Raw genomic sequence first — 7,682 nt, 5'->3', positions numbered from 1 at the left:
AATATGCATTTAAGGTTTCTCCATGTTTTTCCATGGTTTGACAACTCATTTCTTTTTAGCACTGAATAATATTCCATTGTCTGGATATAGCATAGTGTATGTGTCCATTCACCTACGAAAGACATCTTGGTAGCTTCCAAGTTTTGGCAATTGCAAATAAAGCTGGTATAAATATGTTTGCAGATTTTTGTGTCAATAGAAGTTTTTAGCTCATTGGGGTAAATACTAAGGACTGTAATTGCTGTCTCAAATGATAAGAATATGTTCGGTTTTATATGAAAATAGCCATAGTGTCTTCCAAAGTATCTGTTCTTTGTATCTTACATTTTGCATTTGCACCAATAACGAATGAGGACTCTTATTGTTCCACATCTTTGCCAGCATTAGGTGATGTCAGTGTATAGGATTTTGGCCCTTCAAATAAATGTGTCGTGAATATCTCACTGTTGCTTGAATTCACAATTCCCCAGTTCCATAGTTTAGTTTTGCCTTTTCCAAAATATCATGTAGCTGAAATCATACAGTGTGTGGCTTTTTCAGACTGGTTTCCTCCACTTAGTAATATGCACTTAAGTTTCTTCCATGTCTTTTCATGGCTTGATAACCTCATTTACTTTTTTCCCTTGTCTGGAATAATCCTTCTTCAACAAGAACATTTTTGTACAAGCTTTGGATCAGATTCCAAGATTTCTTTCCTCAGAAAATTGTCCTGTTATTCTCAGTTTTCTTTAAAAATATTCTCAAAAACTCTTTTATTTTACATTTGTCATTATAAATTTACCAGTGGTTATTTGCTTAATGTTGATCACCATAGTCCACTATGGAGGGCACAGATTTCTCTTGTTCACTGTTATTCTCCCAGGATCTACACAGTGTGACCCATATAAGGGGATCAGTAGTACTGGTTGAGCAAATAAACATATAAAAGAATGAATGACCATTTGGGGGATAATTCAATGTTCAGAAAAATAATATTTAAATAAAGTTTGGGATATTTTATGCTAAGATTTTATAATAGCACATTAGATTAAGAAAATAGTGCCATTTTATAAACACTAAAATGATAATAAAGAATGCTAACTATCTGTTCTTTATCTGTTGAACTTTTTATGCTAAGTTAAAATATACAACCCATTAAAGACCGTGTCAATGCCAGTTTATAAATTTCAAATTAATATTGGGGTTAAATATTAGTTTTAATTTGCCATATATTTTTTTACTAGAACATTTTAATCTCTCTCTGCTCAGTATTTTAAAGAAATGCTTTTTTTTTTTCTTTTAAGTCTTCCTATAATTAACTGGGAAAATGCTTTTCTGTTTTTAATCCACATCTAAGTCTTTGTTTTTTTTTTCCTCCTTTTCATTTGCTTGGTATTCCTGACCTTTCATCAGGCAATGCAACATATAGCTCTAATATCTTTGCTTTTTTTTTTTTAAAGATTTTATTAATTTATTTATTTATGAGAGACACACAGAGAGAGAGAGAAAGAGAGAGAGAGAGAGAGGCAGAGACACAGGCCGAGGGAGAAGCAGGCTCCATGCAGGGAACCTGACATGTGACTCAATCCCGGGTCTCCAGGATCACACCCTGAGCTGAAGGTGACACTAAACTGCTGAGCCACCCGGGATGCCGTATCTTTGCATTTTTGTCTCCAGTATGAATTTCAGATTTTTTAATATGTGGAAACTTGGTTATTTTTACTATGAATAATTTAATAAGCTTTTGGGGGAAATTATGTTTTTTGCCCTCTTTGCAATATTTTGTATATGGGCTTGCTTATATGCTCAGCGGCTATACATTAAAATATTGTCATACAATTTAATATTTATTTATAATAGGTCATTAAATGAAACACAATATTGAACTAGGTAGAGGGTGACATGTTATTAGGGAATAGCTAATTGTCTAAAAAGAAAGGCCTTGCATGTTGATTGGTACCTTATTACATTTACTATGTTCTGATCTAGAGCTGTTCAATAAAACTTTCTATGATAGAGAAAACCTAGTGTTTGCTGTCCCCAAACAGCCATTAGTCAAATGTAGCTACTGAACAATTGGGATGTGGTTAGTATGACTGGGGAATTGCATTTTAAAATGTTGCTTAAAATGAAATTAATTTAAATTAAAATAGCCACATGTAATATCCATAGTATATACCTAGTCTTTAGTGATGCACAACAAAAGCTGAATTTTTGTACAGTTGCTGACATTATCTACAAGGCTGGTAATTTGGCATTATGTAAACATAACTAGGGAGTAAAGCCCGAAAAAAACAAAAAGATGGTCTTTATAACCAGGTTGAGATTCAGTGGAGGTTTCAGAAGACTACCTAAACCCAGTCCTTAAAGAAATGAGTTAAATAGAGTCTTATTCCAAATCAGTAGAAGAATAGAAATGTACTGGGGAACAAAACATAGCATAGAAAAATAAAGGGCAAACTGACCCCTGGCAAGAGAATGTAACATATAACTGAATGGCTACAAAACATAAGAGCTCCACCTCCTCCTGGTCCACTACAAAATAATTTTGCTAGAGGAGGCAAATATAGCAGAGAGAAAGGGAACAAGCTAGAACCAAGATTATTAAATGGGTGTATTCATTTCCTAATGTGCAAATAGTAGAAAAGATTGGAGATTTGCATCACTATATATGTTTATTTTAGGAGGTTTTGAAAATTAGTGAAGGAAATTACTGACACTGAATACTACTATTTGGTTTTTAGTTAATTTTTAACAAAAACTTTTTAATAGATTTTGTTTTTTTAAAGCAGTTTCAGTTCACAGCAAGTTATTTAGGTTTTTACTAATCAAAATACCAAATCAGAGATTATCAAAATTATATATAGTTTACCATGTGTCAATAGTTTATTACTAAAATGATCTCTCTTTATTAAATGTGATGCCTTAAACACCTAGCACAGTGTCTGAAACTTGCTAAGGCAATGCTTAAACAAATCACTGCTAAATAAATGCTATTTGAAATTTAACTGTCTACACATCAATAACACCAGTTTTTTTTCAGATAAGAATTAGATAATTTTGAAGCCCCTTAGCTCTAAATCCTTTGTGAGTTTTCTTTTCTTTCAATGACTCTCTTTTAAATAACTATTCCATTGTTCTCAGACTTCAATTATCCAAACAAAACAAAACAAGTAAAGCATCTTACAGTGTCTATACTATAAAATATGTGTTTTCCAGAATTTTACCAAGTAGAAACAGAAAACCCAAGCACTTGTGTAGCATTCAAAAGTACACAACTGGCAACCTAACCTATAGATTTATGTTTTTATGTTTTTTTAAGTTCTCATCCTTTCTTTCCTCTTTCTACTCTTTCTGTATATTGACCTCATTATTTCCAGTTGATATCTTGGTGCCTGGCAGTAAGGCTATAAACATCTCGATTCTTAAAGTTTTATCAGCAGAGAAGAAATGATCCTTTACTTCCAGGTCAAATTAGAAAATCCCAAGGAGGAATACCAACTTGCCTTTAGTGTTTTATATGCACACCAGTTGTTCTCATCAGTGTAGCCAAGGCAAGGGTTCTATGATGTGCTTGGCTATGGTCAAGTCTCTATTCTTCCTTCAGTCCAATGGTGATAGCCAGGGAGGTGGGTTCCTTTAAGAGGCTATTTCTATTTAGAACATATATTTGGTGAGGTAAAGGAGAGTGAATTATTGCCCCCAAAAATGAGTTTAGTAAAATACAGCTACTTCAGAGGGATCAGAGGAACAGAATACCAATCCACTCAAGTCCATAATCGTTTCTAAAAACATTAGGCAAGTGTCTTTCCATTCCTATAATAATATCTTACTATATTTAAAAAATATGCCACATATGGAGGAGATGTATTGCTTTTACTTAAGTTTACTTATACTTCACAGTACACAAAAATCTTATGTGGGTTTTGACTAAATCTATATATTAAATTAGGCTGCCCAGTTGTGTACTTTTGAACATCCCGCTGATTGCCTTTTCCCTATCTCACAGTTTGGTTCTTAAAGCTTCCCACCTCCAACGTGTATCATGTACATTTTCGGAATGCCCCACGGATGTTCCTAACCAACTGCCATAATATTTTACATACGGAGAGTGTAATTTAGCTTTCTTTCCTCCAGTAATCTGTTAATGGATTATTTTTATTTAACTCCATATAAGGCAGTCTTTTCTGCACAGTAGAAGAGAAACAGTAAAGCAAAATAAATGCTTGATTTTGATTGTATTCTTAGCACCATTCCCATAGAGATCTACTTAGCCCCAGGGAGGAAATACTGAGCAAGAAAATGAATGAGCAACAAAAAGAACTGTTAGCTTTGGAGCAAGACTCTATTCTCCATTAGTCTGGATAGAAGCAAGCCAACCAAGACTCCTTGGTCTAAAATAAAGCAAACGGTCTCTTCTCTGGTCCTATAACCACAGTGGTCTCCCGTGTTCTACTTTTCCCAGTGAGTATATGGACAAAGTTCATTAAATGGATTCCATTATACCTTTAAAGCTGGAAGAATTTTAAATATCTGACTATATTTGGAAAAAAAAATCCCACTGTCCATTTAAATAACACCTAGAAAAGTACTCTAGTCAGGCTCTGGCTGCTTGTTTTAGAAGAGCAAGGGTCATCCCTTTAGGCTAAGACCTTGCGGATTTTGGCTGCCTGTTAGAGAACAAAGCTAAATGTTTTTAACCTGTTTCAGACCTGCTTCATATGGAATTCAAATAGAATGTGTAGCTCCACAGATATATTTTGATTACTAACAAGGGAATGAAAAGTGCCCAAATGAAGAGAAAGAAGGGCAGCCCTGGTGGCTCAGCGGTTTAGTGCTGCCTTCAGCCCAGGGTGTGATCCTGGAGACCCGGGATCAAGTCCCATGTCAGGCTCCCTGCATGGAGCCTGCTTCTCCCTCTGCCTGTGTCTCTGCATCTCTGTCTCTCTCTGTGTCTCTCATGAATAAATAAATAAAATCTTTAAAAAAAATGAAGAGAAAAAATGTAGTCCTTTTGGCCAAATCTGCATATGCTGAGTGACATAAAGAAATTAAGAATTCTTTGGATCATTTAAATGAAACAATATTTTTCTCTTGTAGCCATTAACATGATGTTTTCAAAGACCATTAAATGACATGGGAAATATTCACCATATATTTTGAAATGGAGAGAAGCTATACTAAAACTCTATTAATGAGACTTAATTTTGAGATAGACACACAAGCATAAATAAAAGTAAGAAAAACCCACGAGCATGTTACATTAAAATATTTGGTGGTAGATTTAAGGCTGATTTTAATTTTATCCTTCTTCATTACCTTTATCTTCCAAATACCCTGCATCAAACTGATCTTTCAGTATAATGATTAAAAGCTTGGGTTCTGAAGTTAAGATGATTGTTTTTGAAATCTAATTCAGACTCTTACGAGGTGGTTAATACTAAGCAAAGTACATTTTCCTCATTTTTGAAAAGCAATGATATCCATAACATTGTAACAGGAAAAAAAACAACAACATTGTAACAGGATACCTGTGAGAAACTGAGCACTTGTAATGCCTAGCCCAGAGTAAGCTTAATAAATGTCAGCTATTTCTGTTGTAATTTTTTATAAGAAATATAAGAAATAATAAATGTTAGCTATTTCTGTTGTAATTTTTTATAAGAAAGCTATTTTTCAAGTGATATTTTTTACCTATAAATAAGCATACACACATATATATATATACACATATACATATATATGCATTGCTCAATTTAAAACAAATCCCTTTGTCTTAAATTTATGGGAAATTAAGCCATTCGATATTAATTAAGAGCCAAGAACTCTGCTAGGGGCTCAGTTGAATGCAGAAATTCCATTCCTGTATAAAACTTAGCTGGGGCCTTAGATTTAACTGATGATATTTATGACAGGTTCTTACTAGTGACTGTAAAATAAACATCTGATTGCAAGCTGTACTTATAAGGAGCAACATGCCCTTTGAAGATAGTGTTCAGGGTTCCCACTTGTTTCAGAAAAGAGAAAAACAAGACATTCATTACATTCCTAAAAGAACACGAAGTAGCTTGACAATCTTTTATGTAATGAATCCCACATGTGAAAGACACAATGTCCAAAAGAAGAAAAAGGGAAAATTTAGGAAGAACCTGAGTTCTGGAGCTGTGAATAATTCATATTGTTTTTATGCTCACACATTTGAAGTTGGAACAAGGCCTGAATGACTGATAATCTTGTAACTCTTAAAAGGTCTGGGGAGAAAATATTGATTAATTCTTATTGGTAGGACCATATGCCAAAGTACTGCTATTGCTGTTTTGATTTCAACGTCAATAATGAAATAGGGTTCTGTCAAAGAGTTTCTTTAATAAACATTTTTAAATCTTATTTTTTAATTGAAAGGTAGGTTCGGGGATCCCTGGGTGGTGCAGCGGTTCAGCGCCTGCCTTTGGCCCAGGGCGCGATCCTGGAGACCCGGGATCAAGTCCCACGTCGGGCTCCGGTGCATGGAGCCTGCTTCTCCCTCTGCCTATGTCTCTGCCTCTCTCTCTCGCTCTCTGTGTGTGTGACTATCATAAATAAATAAAAATTTGAAAAAATTTAAAAAAAAAAAAGAAAGGTAGGTTCGTTTCTAATATGCTGGATGTTTATGCCTTAGGGAATGTGGGGAGAAAATATTTTTAGATATCTTTGGTTAAAGATTTTAATATGCCTTGTGACTTTTTTGTTGTTGTTGTTGAAAGCCAGATATGATGTACTAAGTAAAAGGAACTCCTGTAAATAGACTTTCAATGGTGTGGTCCTAAGGAGTGCAGGGAAGGGAAGTGTTCTATTTGTTCTATAATCAGGTCTCAGTCTTTTAGGGAGTCTGCTGTCTGGACTATGAGCTCAACACATGCTTCTCGGCTTCCCCCTGCTTTCCCATCTTTAGGCAGGACAATATGGCTAGAGTGAGTTGGAGTTGAGTATGTCCCTTCCCTCACCTTGGTCAGGCTTTGATAAAACTCCAATGGGTCAGATTCTGATTAATTAGATTCTCCTACATAAACATGGGTAAGAACAGAATGTCCTGGCAAGTTTCAAAATGGCACTTTTCCCTCCCCCATACTGAAAGCACAAGGGGAATTTTCTTGGATCTTCACTGTGAAAAACTGGTAGAGCTCCTGGAGGTTAAAAAAAAAAAAAGTGGGCTCCCTTCCCCTTAAGACTGGTTCCCACTCTGACTTGTCTGCACTGAGGCTCCAGCAATTTGTCAGTTACTGTTTAGGTTTTCCTACACTCAGACTAGCTCCTGCAGAGGTTTCAGTTCATGGGTTTCTGTTCCTAGTGAGTTGTGACTCATTATAATCATTGCCGATCTATCTCCTCAATTTGGGGACAGTGTTTTGCCTTGTGTTCCTACTTCTCTGACAGATCTAAAAAGAGTTTTTGATTTTTCAGATTGTTAGGATTTTTAGTTCTTGTTAGGACAGAATGATGACTTTCAAGCTCCTTACATGCCAAACCAGAAGGCAGAAGTCTGTACTCATTAGTTTTTAAAAATGAAAGACATATATACACATGTTGAAAGAGTCAAGTGAAACTCTAAGGCTTATAATACAAACTAGTAGCTGCCTCTCCTCCATTTGCCTCTAACCCACCATGATCTCAATTTCCTGAGCAGACAATTTCCCACTCTTCAAGGTGTTTCTTCTTGAATTTAC

The sequence above is a fragment of the Canis lupus genome, chromosome 10 (assembly GCF_011100685.1).
Source record: "Canis lupus familiaris isolate Mischka breed German Shepherd chromosome 10, alternate assembly UU_Cfam_GSD_1.0, whole genome shotgun sequence".
NCBI classification, from domain to species: Eukaryota; Metazoa; Chordata; class Mammalia; order Carnivora; family Canidae; genus Canis; species Canis lupus.
Note: the sequence above shows the minus strand (reverse complement) of the source record.